Genomic DNA, 14,478 nt, shown 5'->3' on the forward strand with positions numbered 1-14,478 from the left:
TTAACAGTAAATGCTGAATTGGCTTTTATCCAATTGGCTAGTGTGGGCGGGTCATTAAAAAATAATCTATCTGGGTTCGGAAATCATGCCGGGGAGAAGTAAACGTATAGTCTATTTCTAGGTATGAAGAAGAGGCTAGGATTCAGTCAAGCCTATGACACATATTTAATCTAATAGGAGACATCTATTTGTAGTATGGCAGTACAATACACATACACAATTGTTTTTTTCAGTGCTTGTACCAATGGTTTTGTGATCTTGAAGTTTTACCAGTTTTGTCTCATCCTGAGTGTGGCTATGGAAGCAATGGCTGCTGCAAATCTCAGGGGAAGGGATGCCGGGAATGGGGACGGAAGCGGAGGTGAAAATAAAAATAATAATAATAAAACAAACTTATCTTGATGCCTCTGTCTCCTGCTGCCTTGCTCCTCTCCTCTTCGTCTGGTGTCCCAGCATTCGCTGCTGAGACACCAGCACAGGCTCCCCAGCAATCCTGGCACTGATTTCATGCTAAGAAGGCAGGCCAAACACACATGCGCACTTAGGTGCACTCCATTCCTCATCCCCCCTCCCACCTTCCATGGCCCAGCCCCATCCCTCCCTTCGCATGCGGGCTGAGCCAGCAGCAGAAAAATAAAATGATAGTGAACGATTGTTTTATTTTTCTGCTGCTGGCTCAGCCAGGGGAAATGACGCACCTTCGCCATAGCGAAGGAGCCGCCCCGGGCTATGGTGGATTAAGGTCCAGATATTGAACATAATAAGGAAATGGTCTAATCAAACTAATTTGGGATGATTGGATATTTGTATGCAATGTTTCGCTACAAAAACAAGTCTACGATAAATCCCTTGAAATCTGTAGGCTGGGTGCAATGTCATTGTAGGTTGTTGCCCCATAGAAATGATTAGAGGAGAGATTGTGTGTGTATCGTTTTCTAAGTGAAATTGATTAGTATTATAATCACAGAAACCATAATTAGAATTATTTTTTAACTGCCATGCAGGAGTATAATGCTCAGCATCTGTGGATCAGGTATCTTGGTTGGAATCTCCTCAATGAGGCGTTGCAGATAGGATGGGTTTAGTAAATTTGCTTGTCTTTGGTGTCTTTGGGTAAATTAGGCCACCCTACCTCTACAGAGATAGTATTTTGTACTAGAATAGGAAGATAAATTCAAACAGAGGTATTTAGCATGAGAGTCACAAGATTTCCAGCAAAATCGTAGAGCGTACAGCGTAAAGTGGAGTACAGTAGAGTGGTACAGAGTAGAAGAGAGTAGAATAGCATAGAGTGGAGTGATGTAGAGTGGAGAGGTGTTGACTGAAGTGGAGGACAGTGGAGTGGGGTAGAATGAAATAGCATGTAGTGGAGTGAAGTATATTGGAGTGGCATCCAATGGACTACTGTAGAATCGAGTGGCATAGAGTGGAGTGGTGTACACAGAAGTGGCATAAAGTGCAGTAGCGTATAGCGGAGTTGGCATACTGTGGAATAGCGTGGAATGAAGTGGTGCACAGTATTGTACCGTAGTCTGGCAGTGGCATACAGCGTGAATTGGTGTAGACTGGTGTGGCATACACTGCAGTGGCGTAAAGTGTAATAGCATACAGTGGAGTTGCATACAGTGGAGTGGCGTCCAATGGAATAGCATATAATGGAGTGGGGTAGAGTGGAGTGGCATACACTGGAGTGGCGTAGAGTAGCATACAGTGGAGTGGCATGTAATGAAATAGCATAGAACGGAGTGACATACAGTGGAAAGGCATAGAATAGAATAGTATATACTGGAGTAGCGTATAGCAGAGTTACATACATTGGAGTGGCGTACACTGAAGAAGCAAAGAGTGGAGTTGCATAAAATGTAATAGTGTAGAGTACAGTGGCGTAGAGTGGAGTTGTGTACATTGTTATAGCATTGAGTGGAGTGGCGAAGAGCGCCGTGTTGTACAGTGGACTGGCGTAGAGTTTATTAATGTGTTGTGGAGTAGCGTACCATGGAATGGTGTATAATGGAGTGGTATAGACTGGAGTGGTGTACAGTAGCATAGAGTAGAGTGTAACAACATACCATGGAGTGCCGTACATTGGCGTGGCATCTAATCGAATAGCGCAGAATTAGGATGCTCAGAGAGGAGTGCCATACCCTGGAGTAGTGTGGAGCAGAGTAGCATACCCTAGAGTGGAGTAGCTTACAGTGGAATAGAGTAGAGTGTAGTTGTGTACAGTAGGATGGTGTAGAATGGAATAGCGTATAGGGGAGTAGCATACAGTAGAATGACGTAGACTGGAGTAGCATAGAGTGGAGGAGCAAACAGTGTAAAAGCGTAGAGTGTAGTGCATACAGTGGCGTTGCACACAGTGTAATAGCATAGAGTGGAGTCACACAGTGGGGAGGCATATAGAGTGACTACAGTGGTGTGGCGTTCAGATGTAGGTGGCATTTAGCAGCAATGTAGATTATGGTCTGCAGAGTAATGCAAAACAGCAAATTGTGCTGCCTTGCGTTTCTCCAGATTTACCAATCAATGCAGGGCCATGTATGGTGGCTTTGTAAATCTGATTTAAGTATTGCGTTGCCCATGCAACACTGTGCGTGATGCAAGGGTACTGCAATCTAATAATACAGCTAGGCCTTAGTTATATGTTGGCCATAGTACACTGTGATAACTTTGCACTATATTGTGGTAGATGGTGATGACAAGCCTGTATATATAGTGGGTAATGGATGTTTTTAGAGAATGAAAAGCAGCCATATTGCTTTTACTGCACTTTGTCTGTGTTCAGTGTTGGGGCCTTAGATATAGTTAAGTAATATCTATTTCCATTTCTTAAAGTGGAAATTGGAAGGGAAATATATTTATATTTCTTTATATATATTTGAAATAAGTGTAGGGCTATGCACTCAGTAGTTTCATACAAATTTGTGAAATTCTGCTAAAGTACTACAGAGACAAAGATCACTATGTTTAAATGCCTTGTAAATTACAAAAATGCTTGCCCTACTTAACTGCAGTACCCAAAAAAACATCAGCTTTGCACCATAATGTATAATCCTGCCAAATTTTATGTAAATCCATTCATCCATTTCACACAACATCAAATACAATAGTCAATGGAAAATGCATTGATTGAAAAATGTGTTTTGGAACCTCCTTTTATCTTTATCTAAAATTTATATCCCACCAAAATGTAGGAAATTATATAAGTCTGGAAAGTTCTGTGCTGATTTGTCAAACAGGTAGAAAGTTATCAAGGAGCTAATATCTGAGCAGTTCCTATCTGTGGGAGTGTTAGCTGTAGCTACAGAGTGGCAATCAGATTTATTGTGATGTCTTTCTTTTTATCTATTGTTTTTGTTATACGTTTGTTTTTTGTCTTACATAATCATATGACCATAAATGTGTCTTTTAGTTGTTCTTGTAGTAAATATGAAACTTTACATATGCAGTCTAGTTTATTTGCTACTTATAGTAGGATTGTGCTACATATTCAAGCCCAAAGTGAATGAAAGCCAATCATTGTTATAAAAATTAGGATTTTTTTTTTTCCTAGTGGCAAATTAATATGTCCTCTTAAAAGTAGTTTGCTTGGCTCACTACTATGGCAATGATTCATTTTGTTGCACAGGGATGCATAAGAAAGATGGTTTTTGTTTGGCTTTTTGGGACAGTTTTAGTTTGTGAGCCAGAGTGCATGCAAAGAAAATGTATGTAGACTAATATGTATTCTATGCGTTATGTATTTGTTTATAGTATGTGACCATAAATTGGTCTTTCAGTTGATCATATAGTAAATCTAAAAAATGTACACATGCAGTTTATTTAATTTTTTGGGTCTCCTTGTATAGCGTCTTCCCCAGCCTGGGAGCATGCAAAGACCATGCAACATATGGTGCTCTTGACTAGACGTCTTTATTTTTCCACATACAAGCATACACTGAATCACTGTTATGTCATAGCTGTTAATAACCACACCTTTACACTTTCCAGCCGGTTGCACAACATCTTCTCTAAGTCCACTCAGAACGGCAAGGGTCCTAGGGCACCTAGTCACACGACACCACATCTCTCCCCTTGTTAAATAGAAAGTACAAACAAAATTGTTATCAGAACTCTTTGATGAGTCGTCAAGGTGCTCACACTAGTCAACCAGATCTCATGGTGTGAGGTGATGAAACAGCACTCTGATCTGACACCAAAGGTGCAGAGATTGATGCTTAATCTGAATTGTCAGGTGGAGTCACCTCATCAAGGATGGCAGGCAGTGACAAACGTCAAGGTAGGTGTTAGAAATGTGACAAGTCCAGTGTGATGGATTTTCCAGGATGCTGGACCATCACCCTGTGTCCCTTGTAAGACACCACCTTTAGAGGTCCAATATCAAATGGAGTGTCCATTTTCCACTTTTGCTTTTGTTTAACTAGGAACCAGCCATCTTCATCGAAGACTTTTTCCTGAGCTTGGCAACGCTGATCACCGTATGCCTTCATCTAGCATTTACAAGAAGTGTCAAGGGTCCGAAACCTTTTGGCATCCAAGGGTCCATCCACTGTCCACTGTGCCAATTTGGTTTGCATAGCTCTCCCAACAGTAGAGTGGCAGGGTTCTCACCAGTTGTGGAGTGAGGAGTTGAGCACTAAGCATGGAGAGCTTGGCACAAGCCTTGTCTCAGTTCAATCCCCTCCATCGTTGCTCACTGAATGACTGGCTTGAGTCTACAGAGATATGCTCTTCTGATGCTTGATATTCAGTGTCACAAGAAACTCCTTGAACTCTTTACTGTTGAACAGTGGCTCATTGTCTGATTTAAGAATGCCAGGTATACCCCGCACTGCGATGTTGAACAGTCACTCAATAACCTCCAATAATGAAAAGTGTGAATCCTCGTCAGTGATTACCATAAGATGATGTCCGTTCCCCAAGTGCCCAAAGAAATCAACAGCAACTCTTTCCCAAGCCTGTGAAGGTCAGACATGATCAATGGGTGTTGGGTCACTCTAGGGGAAAGACAGTTGCAAAGATGGCACTCTTTCAGATCCTTCTCAAATCATTCATTCAGGCCCGGGAGCTACACTCAGTTTCTGAGGGCTCTTTTGGTGACTACAATGTCACAATGTCCTTCATGGGCCAGTTCAATGACTCGCTGCCAGAGACACTCAGGTATCGTCATTCTTGAGCCTCTCAGCACAACACCGTCCTTGGTTACAGATAGCTCATCCTGCACATTTTTGAACTTTTGAAGTTCAATATAATTATCCAGTGGTTGAATGCTCTTTTTCCAAGTCTGGGTTGAAATGATGTCCCTAAGAATGAGCATGTTCTTGTGAGCATTCTTAGCAGCGATGATCTGTTCAATGGATAGAGTGGCCGGCATACTGGACCTTACATTGAAATTAATATACTCATCAGCTGTTTTGGATGTTGAGCTGTGTTTGTGTAGAGGTACTCATGAAAATTAATCAGCAGGGTTCTGTTGTTTACCCAGCTTGTGTACAATTGCATAGTAGGACTCTTGCAGTAGCAACCCCCACTTCTCAATGCAAAGGGGCATCTGGGCTTTTGGGTTTCCAAAAATAGTGAGCAGCGCTTGCTGGTCTGCGACAGTTGTGAAGCGCTTTCCATTCAGAAACACACAAAAATATTCACAAGCCCAGACAACAATTGAACTCTCCTTTTCCTGCTGAGAGTAGGCTAGTTCTGTCTCAGACAAGCTTTGGCTAGCATAGGCTATGATGTGTCTCCGGGCATTTAGATGACCATTACGTTGAGCAAGGATCACCCCCGCCCCACCAGGCTTGTGACTATAATTAGTTCAGTTTGTAGATTGGGGTCTCAATAAGCCATCTCAGTTGCATTCTCAATTGCATGTTTTATAGTTTTGAAACTTTGGTCATGTTCTGCAGACCACTGAACAGAAACATTGTTTTGTCAACTCTCGCAATGGGGCCCTCACTGTGTCAAAGTCTTGAATGCACCTTGAGCAATAACAGGCCATTCCCAAGAAGGATTTCAGCATAGTGACATCCTGTGGGGGCAAATAGCTTCCACCACTTGCACTTGCACTGACTGGAGTCATTCCATCATCAGAGAATATGCGTCCAAAAAACTTAAGTTTGCTTTTATGAAACTCACATTTTGCTGCATTAAAAGTGATAACTGCACCGGCAAGTAGTTTGCACACTTGTATAAGAGCTTTGTCGTAGTTCTCCCATGTTGCTCTAAACATCAATATGTCATCACTATAGTTCAAAGCATGCATGACTGATTGAATTATGCAATTTATAACATCCTGAAATATTTCTGCGGCTGATGGCACTCCAAAGCTCAATCTTTTATATCTGAACAAACCAACATGAGTTGAAGAAGTGGTAATGTACCTACAGATCTCTTCCAGCTCAAGTTGGTGATATCCCCTGTTCTGGTCTAGACGAGAGAAGATTTTGGCACCTTTCAACTGCATGATCATATCTGCTATGTATGGATCAGGATGTCTTTCTCTCTCGACCGCTTAGTTGGCCTGGCACATATCAGGTTCTGTACTTCCACTGTCCTTTTAAGCCACCACCACAATGGGTGAAACCCATGGCGTCGACCCAGTGGAGCACTCAATGATGTCAGGGTAAATGTCTTCATTAATGTGAAGTGTTGGAAAATGGGTTATTGGTAGGGCAGGTAGGTACCTACACCTAGCAACAAGCCACAAACCTCCACAAAAGTACAGTTAGGTCTCAGTAAATTAATCCCAGCTCTACCCTTGGTAGCTTGGCATCGAGCGTCAAGGCTTAACTTAGGAGACAAAGTGTAAAGCATTCAAATATCACACAACAGTAATTAAATAAAACACAGGAAACAGTTTAAAAATCCAAAACCAATTTATAAAAATAGCTTATATTTTTATCTTTAAAATGACACAAAAACGATTAAAATCGGTTCAGGGGAACCGGAGATATGAATTTTTAAAGTATTATTATTTTCTAGCGCATAGAAACAAAAAGCGCCAATCGGGTCATCTGGTTGCACCAGGACCGGGACAAAGTCAAACTTTCAGGCCGACCGCGATGGAGCCCTGCTCGGATACAGGTCGCGGGAAGCCTCGGTTAAAAAGTTACCTTCTGACTTAGTCTTTATTTTGAAGTTTTTCTTCACCGGGACGAACCTGCCAGTTGGATCCGACCTCCTGGAGCCCTTGTCCGGATACGCGAAGTCGGTTTCCTCGGTGGTGATTTCTACCTTCGGACTTAGTCGTTTTTTCGAGATGAAAATCCTTCGACCGGGGTAAACCTGGATCTTGATCCGACGTCCGTGGAGCCCTTCTCGGATACGATGGCTGGAAGGTCCCGGTCAACTTTTTACGTTCGGACTTAGTCTCTTTTTCTGATGTTTTTCTTGACCGGGACGAACCACGAAGTCAGGCCGGGTCGCGGTTGAGGCAAGCCGGCTAGAATTTCCGCGTCGAGTCGGTCACTTTATGGAGCTTTTTTCTAAAATTTCTCCAATCTTTTCCAAACTTCTGGGGCTTCACCCAGATGTTCTTTTAAGGTTCTTTTGGGGTCCACAGCTCACCCCAAGGGTCCAGAAGTTCTGTGATGGTCCTTGGGAAGTGCGGACTTCAACTCCCAGAGTGCACCTGGCGCAAACTCCTTTTTGGCCACTGGGCAGTGGTCAGCTGGTCACTTTTTCAGGAGTTGGTGCAGGGGACTCTGGTTAGCAATTTTTCACCTGTAGCAAACAGGGAGTCCCTCCTTGAACCAGTGGAAGCCAGGCAAAGTCCTTCTTGTGGTGAAGCCCAAGTGTGCAGCTGGTGCAGTCTTTCTGAGTGCAGGGTCCAGGTGCAGGCCAGGGGTCCAGCAGGGCAGTCCTTCTTCTCCTTGTAGTTCTTTCTTCTTGAAATTTGGTGGGGATCTGAGGCGTGGGTGCAGGTCTGCCAGTTTTATCCTTGCTCCTGGGTGAAAAGCAGGGGGGCCCTGGTCCTCCAATCAGGGACAGGGTCGTCCCCCTGTGATGACCACTTCCTGGGAAGTGTGGCAAAAATCCATCCCAGAAGGCAACAGTCTCTAAAAATCCAAAATGGATGAATCTGATTTTTAGAGGAGAGATCTGGCTGAGCCCACCCACTGGTGTGGCTAAAAATCATAAACACACCCCTCTCCTGCCCTCTCCTAATCTAATCAAGGGGGCACCTAGCTGTCTGGGGTTGCAGGATGTGGGGGTGTTGCTGGGTGCTCCAGATGTCCTTCTCTGCCTTTGAAGACCAGTTTGGCAGCCCTCCCCCTTCCTGCTTCCCCATCTGCTGAGGGGAGATTCTCTCCCCCAAGCACATTACTTTGTGTGAAGTCAGGCCACTTCACACCTCATTAAAGTAGCCTGGCAGAAGCTGCTGCAGGCTGGCCAATCAGAGCACAGCAGCAAAAACAATGCAGAGCTGAAATTGGCAACTTTTTAGGTAAAGTCTAAACTTTTTACCTGCACTAGTTATATTAAATCCAACAACTGGAAGTTGTGGGATTTATTATAACAATCAATTTGATACCAAATTCTTGGTATGTAACACTTAAGGAGACTTTAAAATTTTAAATAAAGTCTGCCCATTCTAGCCTATGAAGGCCATTTACTTCAATGAGGGAAAAACGAATTTGGCTGTTTTTACCTCACCAGGGCTTATAAATCTATTTTTATAAAGTCCCTGCTTATAGTTACATGGCACCCAGCCCTAGGGGCACATAGGGCACACCTTAGGGGTGACTTATATGTAAAAATAAGGTAGTTTAAGACTTTGGAAGTACCTTTAATTCCAAAGTCGAATTTGCATATAACTTTAATTTAAAAGCAGCCAGCAAGGCAGGCTTGCTTTTAAAATGACACTGGGCACCTCAGCAATGCACCTAGGTGTGCACCACCTATGCTGTGGTCCCTAAACCTACATGCCCTACCATATACTAGGGACTTATAGGTAGGTTTACTTAGCCAATTATAATTAGCCTAATTTGCATATCCATTTTACACAGAGCACAGGCCCTGGGACTGGTTAGCAGTACCCAGGGCACCATCAGAGTCAGGAAAACACCAGCATAAAGTGGAAAATGGGGGCAAAAAGTTATGGGGCCTCTGCAATCAGCCCCAGTTTCTCACATGAAGTCTCACTTTTATTGTTTTAAGTCTGCCAAAGCCATGGAATAAGAATGAAAACTGACTTACAGTTTCGGAATGTGTACATTGTAACTGAGAGGTATCAGACCAATGTCAGCAGCAGTGACAAAGCTGAGCAAGCATGCACTGGATAAAGTTCCTGGACGTACGTGAATTGGCACTTGCACAGACACTGCTTTATATTTCATGGTCGCTGTGAATGGACCTTGACTTTGCAAAGGCTTGGAAGTGGCGCACATGTATACCTTTGTGCCTGACAGGTTAAGTTGTGGGATAGAAGACAGGTTGTTGAACTTCTCAATATTAATCAACACACCACTGTCTATGATGATGGTTATAGGGCAACTGTTTACCGTTATTGTGATCGTGGAGTAGTGCCCAAACAAACTGGGTTGTTCCGTTTAACCACTTGTCTTTGTCACTTGTTCTGCCCCACCTGCACACTACCCAACATGTGCTTGGCATCCCTTGGTTGACATTATCATCACATGTCCATACTTTTCACTGAGGCTAGCTGCTGATTTCGAGGAGTCTTTGCAGGACAAGCTTGACTGGTGATCGACTTTGTTGGATTTCTATTTGTCGCAACTGTTTTTTTTGGTCTTGTGTGCATGGAGAAAATGTTTATGGAACTGTCTGGCATCCATTTTCTCTTCTCATTGTGACGCATTTGGTTTCTCTTTTGCCTTAAACACTGTTACTAAAGTTTTCCTTTCTGCAACCTTTGCATGTCTGCCCTATGGCTCTACATTTGTTCCCATGGGGATAATGAAAACCACATCAAAAACACACTTTTTCTTTCTTTCAAAACGTCGATTTATGTGTACCTGTGGAATGCTTATACTTGCTTTTCATGATCAGCACTGATTCATTTTTTGCTGTTCCAGCTTCCATATCAGCAGCTTGTCATTCTTCTCTTTTATCTGCTCTTGTATCCATGGGAATTTTATGTAAACTGAGATCCCCTCTCTGCATGCGCCTTCTGAAGGAGTCCGGCAGAAAGCCATCAATGACTCAGGTGTATGGCTTCTTCATCATCAAATTCACTGAACTTATAGTGTTTAATGAGCACATCAAGTCCTTCAACAAACATCCATTGTTTCACCATCTTGCTGTCTTACCTAATTGACAATTTATCCTTCGTAGTCGACATTTGGCATCACATAGAACTTGGCATTTAAGTCTTCTTTGATCTGATGGCACGATATGACCTCAGTTTGTGAGATTTTCTTCAAGACTTCTTTTACTCAGTCACTGGCAAGACTCTTTAAGTATTTAATGATTTTCTTATCATCTACTTCCATGCAGTCCACCTGGCCCAATATTCAATCAATCAATCAATCAATCACAAGATTTATAAAGCGCACTACTCACCCGTTAGGGTCTCAAGGCGGTGGGGGGGCGAAAAGCCATGCCTTTAGGTGTTTCCTGAAAGTTGAGAGGTCTTGGGTCTGGCGAAGGTGGAGCGGTAGGGAGTTCCAGGTCTTGGTGGGCAGGTGGGAGAAGGATCTTCCTCCGGCGGTGGTGCGGCGGATGCAGGGAACGGATGCGAGGGCGAGGCTGGCGGAGCGGAGGTTGCGGTGGGGGTGTAGAAGGTGAGTCTTTCGTTGAGGTAGGTTGGGCCTGTGTCATGGAGGGCCTTGTGTACTTGGACGAGGAGTTTGAAGGTGATCCTCTTTGGTATTGGTAGCCAGTGTAAGTCTCTGAGGTGGGGGGTGATGTGGTGGTGGCGTGGGACGTCCAGAATGAGTCAGGCGGATGCAGTCTGGATTCTTTGCAGCTTTGTTTGGAGTTTGGTTGTTGTTCCTGCATATAGGGCATTTCCGTAGTCCAGTCGGCTGCTGATCAGGGCGTGGGTGACAGTTTTCCTGGTTTCGATGGGAATCCACTTGAAGATTTTTCGGAGCATGCGGAGGGTGTTGTAGCAGGAAGTGGAGATGGCGTTGACCTGCTGAGTCATGCTGAGTGTGGAATCCAGGATGAATCCCAGGTTACGTGCGTGGGTGGTGGGAGGTGGTGCGGATCCTAGGGAGGTGGGCCACCAGGAGTCGTTCCATGCTGAGGGGTTGGCTCCGAAGATGAGGATCTCTGCCTTTTCTGTGTTTAATTTGAGACGGCTTGCTTCCATCCAGCTGGCGATGGCTTGGAGTCCATTGTGGAGGTTGTTTTTTGCAGCTGTAGGGTCTTTTGTGAGGGAGAGGATTAGCTGAGTATTGTCTGCGTAGGAAATTATGTTGATGTGGTGTGTTCGTGCGATGTAGGCGAGTGGGGCCATGTACACGTTGAAGAGCGTGGGGTTGAGAGATGAGCCTTGGGGGACGCCACAGAGGATACTGGAGGCTTCTGATATGAATGATGGAAGGCGGACTCTCTGGGTTCTGCCTGAATGAAATGATGAGATCCAGTCGAGTGCTTTGTCGCGGATTCCGGCGTTATGGAGGCGTGTGTGGAGAGTGTGATGACAAACCGTGTCGAAGGCTACGGGAGGTCCAGGAGGATGAGTGCTGCTGTTTCTCCTTCGTTGATCATGGTCCTGATGTCATCTGTGGCAGCGATGAGTGCGATCTCAGTGCTGTGGCGTTTGCGGAATCTGGATTGGGAGGTGTTGAGTGCCTTGCTGTCTTCCAGGAATCGGGATAGTTGGCAGATAGTTGGCAGTATCAAATGGCAGTGGTGGCTTCGGAAACACAGCTACATTGGATTTAGTGCCCTTATCTACTGCTGCTGAGAGTATACGGTGTTCAGGTGGTGACAGACACTCCTCGGTGGTCACTGCAACTTTTACAAGCACAGGACGTTTGCTTGCACTTGGGTCACCTTCTCTGAGCAGAGATGTTAGAAACTGAGTTTCTGATTTGATAGGGTATGCACCTAAGCCAGGCAGAACCCACCACTCTAGTCAGGGCAAGTAAGTAACACACCAAAGATAATCTGTGCTCACCCTCTTGTAGCTTGGCGCAGAGCAGTCAGGCTTATCATCAGAGGCAAAGCATAAAGCATTTGTGCAACACACAGCAACACAATGAATATGCCACAAAAGAGACTCCTCACAAGGATATATAAAAATATATTGACTGTTGTACATAACTTAGACCAAAGTGACATAAATCACATTTACTGTGCATATTATGCAAATACTGCAAATAGTACTCTTTAGTTCCTATAGGCGGTTCCACGGCGTGCTTGGGGGCCTCGGATGAGGTTTCACCCTGTGATGTCATAATAAACAATGCTGATAGAAGATCAAAGGCCCCCAATATACATTCCGCAAGGAAGGTGGAGACACCAACCTAAGGATCACGCGGGGAGACCTCATGGGCCCCCCACTATCAGCTCTCAAAACACGGCTGCCAGAGAGCATGTTGTGCAGCTGTAATAGCCATGCTCCAAGAGGCTTCACTGATCCAGCTGAGCTGCCGGCATTGAACATCCAAGTTGGCGGTCTGTCCCGAGGCCGTGCTGCTCCGCTGGACTGGAGGCACAGCATTATCATCAGTGGAGGCGGCACCAGGCGTTGCTGTGCAAAGGCATGGCATCTCCCATCAGGAGAGAGTTCTCTCAGGTGCTTCGGCACAGCACCTTTCTTCCGAAATGCTGCATCTCGCAGTTTCCCAGTCAGATGGGCACCACTGGAAAAAGCATAGGCCCCTGTCAGTGATGTCAGAAGTGCTCAATATGTGCTCTATGCTGGTATTAGGGTGATGCACAGTGCCTACCACTTGCTTGTGTTAGAAGGATGAAGCATTCACCATGCTTCAGTTTTGCAGAGGCAAGGAACTGAGTTGCCGAGGCAAGGACCTCAGCACAAGCTGGACTCCTCTGAGAGCAGGGGGGGCACTCAGGGAGCAGCAAGCAGGCAGGCCAGCACATCCAGGTTTTTGGCAAAGTGGCAGTTTCTCCTGCAGTCCAACAGGCAGCAGGCCAGCATAAAAAAAGCACATAGGTGGTCATTACAACCCTGGCGGTCGGTGTTAAAGCTGCGGTAAGACCGGAAACAGGCAGCAGAAAAAAAATTGGAATCAGACCGTGGCGGAAACCGCCAACAAAGACAGCTACTTTAACACTCCGACTGCCACAGCGGTACAAACAAACAGCTTGGCGGTCACCGCCAACAGACAGGCGGAGGACAATGTACCGCCCACATTATCACAACCTACCAATCCTCCACCTTTTCCGGGGCGGATTCACCGTGAACAAAAACACCGCGGAAACAGGACTTCGAAGGGAAAACGCTCACCTCTACACACCCCACGAGGAATCAGGACGCCATGGAACCCGAGCTCCACATCCTGCCAGCCCTTATCTTCTTGCTCCTCTACCAGGAGCACGAACGCCGGCGGCGAAGACAACGGTGAGTACTGCACCTACGACACAGGGGAGGGGGAGGGAAACAACAGGGACACACACATGCAACACACAACACCCCCTCACCCACTACAACACACACACCAATACAGCATGATCCATTACAGTTACATCCCCCAAACCCCCTGGGAAGAATGCAAGGACAAAAGGAAATGAGTCAAATTATTCAAATACAGTACGGAAAAATATATATATACACTATAAACAAAATATACACCAAGATTAGTAGTCCAGGTAGTGCTCCATTGAAGTAAGTGGAACACTGGGCCCACACGGTATGGGCGAGGCGCACACCCAATCCCCGAAATGACAGAGAGAACACTGCAAGGGCATCAGATAGCAATAAAACAGGCACCTCAGGGGGAAGGTAAAGGAGAGGGGGCACCTCAGCCGGTTGAGTGCATGACACCAAATCCACGAGGGGGCCACATGCCCACTGTTCCATCCTGGGGAGTGCAAAGCCACAGTCTCTCAAATCTCTACAGTGGGTGGGTTGCCCACTGTTCCATCCTGGGGAGTGCAAAGCCACAGTCTCTCAAGTCTCTACAGTGGGTGGTTTGCCCACTGTTCCATCCTGGGGAGTGCAAAGCCACAGTCTCTCAAGTCTCTACAGTGGGTGGGTTGCCCACTGTTCCATCCTGGGGAGTGCAAAGCCACAGTCTCTCAAGTCTCTACAGTGGGTGGGTTGCCCACTGTTCCATCCTTGGGAGTGCAAAGCCACAGTCTCTCAAGTCTCCACAGTGGGTGGTTTGCCCACTGTTGAATCCTGGGGAGTGCAAAGCCACAGTCTCTCAAGTCTCTACAGTGGGTGGGTTGCCCACTGTTCCATCCTGGGGAGTGCAAAGCCACAGTCTCTCAAGTGGACACCAGTCTCCACTGGTTCTCGAGGGGGCTCTGTGCCCAGAGTGCTTCATCCTGCCAAGGACAGAGGTAGTGGATGTTTGTCTCCACTGTTTCTGGAGGGGG

General features: G+C 45.6%; 1 protein-coding gene across 1 annotated transcript in view; it reads left to right on the top strand.

Annotated features, from left to right (window-relative positions):
- LOC138246239 (sulfotransferase 2B1-like) overlaps nucleotides 1-14,478 on the top strand; it is a 131,527-nt gene that overhangs the window by 37,746 nt on the left and 79,303 nt on the right. The window lies entirely within an intron of this gene.

Source organism: Pleurodeles waltl, chromosome 7, assembly GCF_031143425.1.
Source record: "Pleurodeles waltl isolate 20211129_DDA chromosome 7, aPleWal1.hap1.20221129, whole genome shotgun sequence".
Taxonomy (NCBI): domain Eukaryota; kingdom Metazoa; phylum Chordata; class Amphibia; order Caudata; family Salamandridae; genus Pleurodeles; species Pleurodeles waltl.